This window comes from Brettanomyces nanus, mitochondrion, assembly GCF_011074865.1.
Source record: "Brettanomyces nanus strain CBS 1945 mitochondrion, complete genome".
Lineage (NCBI taxonomy): Eukaryota > Fungi > Ascomycota > Pichiomycetes > Pichiales > Pichiaceae > Brettanomyces > Brettanomyces nanus.
The window spans coordinates 1-4,671 of record NW_024066106.1 but is presented as its reverse complement, the minus strand read 5'-3'; the positions used below and the strand labels follow the sequence as shown (position 1 = coordinate 4,671).

At 16.2% G+C, this 4,671-nt stretch overlaps 1 non-coding gene across 1 annotated transcript; it reads right to left on the bottom strand.

Moving 5' to 3' along the window:
* Positions 1–2,148: 2,148 nt before the first annotated feature.
* FOA43_003202 lies at positions 2,149–2,220 on the bottom strand. The gene has a single exon. It is a non-coding gene; the product is annotated as a tRNA-Val (tRNA).
* Positions 2,221–4,671: the final 2,451 nt, after the last annotated feature.

The window sequence follows — 4,671 nt, the reverse complement described above, 5'->3', positions numbered from 1 at the left end:
CATATAAGCATTTACTAAATTTAAATATGGTTGTGTTTTTCTTGTTGCTACCATTTCTCTTTTATTCTCTCTCTTATATATTCATTTCTCTTTAATTTACTAATTATACAATTTATTCTTATATATATTTATTCTCTCTCTTTATTTATTATTATTTTATTTTATTTTATTTTAATAAATACTTTATTCTTATTAATTTATATTATAATATATATATATATATATATTAAGGTAATATTATTATTATTATTATTAAATCAGGTCTAAAAAGATTTGAACTCTTAAATCTAGCTTTGAAGGCTATTGTTTTACCGTTAAACTACGGACCTTTATATAATCTTATTTATATATAATCTTATTTATATATAATCTTATATTTATATATAATCTTATATTTATATATAATCTTATTTATATAATCTTATATTTTATAATCTTATATTTATATATAATCTTATATTTTATTATATAATCTTATATTTTATAATCTTATTTATATAATTTTATATATATAATTTTATTTATATAATTTTATTAAAAATATATAAATAAATAATTAATTAAATAGAATAATATGACATTATAAGTTAATTTAACAACCCACCGCTGATTCCTCAACGATAACTGTATTTCAACTTCTCACTGGTTAGTTACTAATTGATAATATAATATTAAAATAATGAATTATAATATAATTATTATTATTAAAATAATATTATATTTTTAATTAGAGCACATTCCAGCGAATGATGAGTAATTAGTACGAAACAGGGATGAATTTCACCATAATTTAATGAATTATGATTACTAGCAATTCCTTTTTCATAATATCGAATTTCAGATATTAATTCATATTACATATATTTATTAAAATATATTTTATATATTTATTTTTATTATTTATTAAATATTAATTATTTTAATTATTTTATTTAATTTTATTTAAATATTTTGTATTGCGTCTTTAGCCCATTATATTTAAGTCATCAGGATTTGTTGTAGTTCCATTATAATATCTCTTTTCTTAAATAAAAAGATATATATTTATATTCTTTATTATAATTATGGAATTTCGTCTGTTTATGAAATTAATCATAACCTTAAAGCACAGACTTTAAACAACGATGTAACATTTGTAATATATATATATATATTATTCAAATAATGGTAAGATTTATCGAGGATTATCGAATTAAAAACACAATCCACTGCCTACACCTGTAACTGTCTATTGTCTTGGATTTCATCCTTATGAATATACTCACCTGGCGGAATACTTTAGCCTTCGCTTATTTTTTTTAGTATTCATCGTTTACTGCATGAATTACTCGGGTATCTAATCCGGTTTATTACTCATGCCTTCATCCCCTCAAACGTCAGTTAAATATTAAATTCTATCTTCACTATTGATTGTCTAATAATTATCATTACATTTCATCTCTCATAATTATTATTCATTATTTTTCTTATTTAACTCTATTCTTTTTATTCGTTCTACGGATCCTTTAAGCCTTTAATGATTAACGTTTGCCTCCTTAGTTTAGCCGCAACTGCTGGCACTAATTTTGTTAAGACTTCTATATACTATATTATCATTATTTATTTTATAATATATATTGATTTTATATTCTTCATTCTTATTCTTCTTCTTTTATTTATAATTTTCATCTTCTAAGTAACTAGATCAATCTTTCGATCATTGTCTAATATCCCTTACTGCTGTATTATATATAATATATTCTCTCATATATTACATCTTTTATATTGATCTTTTTCTTAATCAATGTGATTATTATAACTTTCATTATTAATTATAGATCTTCGGCTAGGTTTATCTCTTAATATTCCTACTACCTATTCTATTATTGACTTGACTATAATCTTATATTCTTCTTATTTAATATAATTTATTCTTATATTTATATATTTCTATATATATATATCCTTTTAAATTTATTTCTAATTCCTCTATAGTTCATATTTCAATATATTACTCACCTTTACACCACTATTATTATATATTTATTATATTTCATAATTTTATATCATAATCGTTCGATTTGCATGTATCATGTCCTTAGATAACGTTTAATCTGAGCCGACATCATACTCTTTCTTTTATTAAATTCTTTATTTTTATTTCTTTATATAGAACTAATGGAATTGAACCATTAATTTAAGAGTGTAGATCTGATGTTATACCATTTAACTAAATTCCTATATATTTTATATTATATTATATTATTATATAATCTTTATCTTCACTCTTTATTTTATTCAATATCTTCTTTTATTTTATTCAATATCTTCAATTTTATTTTATTCTATATCTTCACTCCTTTAACGAATTGAACGTTAATTATATTATTAGAAGTAATATGTTTTAACCTATTAAACTAAAAAGAGCTTTATATTTTATTTCAGATAGGCTAGAATTGAACTAACTAATTCTTCACCCAAAAGAAGCACCTAACCATTCGGTCTCTATCTGCTTTTATTTACCTTTATTATTATCCTTATATTATCTCTTTTATATACCCTTTTATATATCCTTTTATATATCCTTTTATATATCCTTTTTATATACCCTTTATATCTATTATCTATTATCTTATATCTTATATTATATATATATATAACTTTTATTTCACATATTATATATATATTTATTAACCTTAATTTATTTATTTATATTAACTTATATTTATCTATATTAACTCTCCATCTAGTATTTATATATATTTCTTATATATTTATCCACCTTTATTATTAATTATATATACCTCTCTTCCTTATAATATATATAATCCTCTTTTTATGATTTTCCATTATTTTTATAAATATAAATATAAAATATAAATTATAAATAATAAATTATAAATTATAAATTATTATTATTATTATTATATAATATTTAATATTTAATTAAATTAATTAATTAATATTAATAATAAAGATTAATTATAAGATTATAAGATTATTTAAATTATAATTAATAAATAAATAAATAAATAAATTAATTATATTAATAATAAATAAATTAATTTATTTAAATAATATTATGTCATATTTATACCTAATTATTATTAGTATGTTTATCTAAATAAGATTTCATTTGATTATTACTAATATAATTTAATTTTAATCTATCTTTTGATAAACCTCTATTTAATAATAATATATTTTAAATGATCCTTTGTTATTAATATTCTATTTGATCTATTTTTACCTTTTCTTAAACCTATTTTACCTTTTTAATAATAATGATCATCCTACTATATTTTTATATTTTAAATTATTATTTAATTCCTTTTATTTTCATAATAATCTTTTATATCATTATATCTTAATTTTAATTCATTTGAATTTATTAATTTATCTGATTCTATTAATATATCTTTTATATTATTTGGAAATATTTCATATTATATTCTCTAATCTTAAATTATTTATATTTTTTAGTTCTTATTTCATTTTCTAATATTATTTTTTCATTTAATAATGATATTCTTTTATTTAATCTAAATCTAAATCTACGTGATAAAGTTCTTGTTCTTTTGATACTCCTTTCATTTAATTTTATTAATATTTCACTATTATTATATTCATATTTTAAATTTATTGGTTTTATCTCTACCTCTTTATTATCTAAATATTTTGATATTATTATATTTAATTTATTATCCCTATATTCTTTTATTTATTCCTGATTCCTCATTTAAATTACCTAATAATTTATCCATTGATCATATTATATATCTTAAATTATTTCTATCTTCTTTTATTATTCTTATATATCTTTATTTTTATCTATCTCTTTATCTCTTATTAAATTATTTTAATATTTTCTATATCTCATTTATTTTCTATTTCTCCTTTATATTCTTTTGATATATTTAATCTTTTATTACCTTTTATTTTATTTATTAATTTTATTAATCTAATTTTATCTCCTTTTTCAATTATTGTATGATAATTACGGACTAATATTCTTTGATTATTACATATTATTATTATTATTTAATATAAGATTATTATTATTATTATTATTATTATTTAATTTAGATAAATATATATTATTTATAATATTATTAATTACATTAATTATTATTTTATTATTAGATAAATTATATAAATATTTATTATTAATATCTATATTTAAATTTATTAAAATATTATTTATATTATTTATAATTAATTTATTATTACCTTTTAATGTATTATTATTTAATAAATTTATTAAAACTCATTTGTATAAATATTAGCTATATTATTTTTAATTATATTTGATTTAATTCTTTTAAAGTATTAAATTTTAAATTACTATTTAAATTTATCAATAATTTATTACATTTAATAAATTTATTTTATTTAGATTTATAAATTTATTTATTTCTGAATTTATTTTATTATTATTTCTCATATCTAATATATTATTAAATATATTTATATTTAAATTATTATTTAATTTTAATAATAACACCATTACTTTTATTATTATTTAATTTATTATTTATTAAAGTATTTGATAATCTTTTATATCTTTTCTATTATATTATATTTTAATACTCTATTTGATCAATCATAAGATTTATAATTAGGTAAAATTATAATAAAATATTATATTAACTTTGATAAATTCTCTTTATCACTGGTTTACTTATTATTATA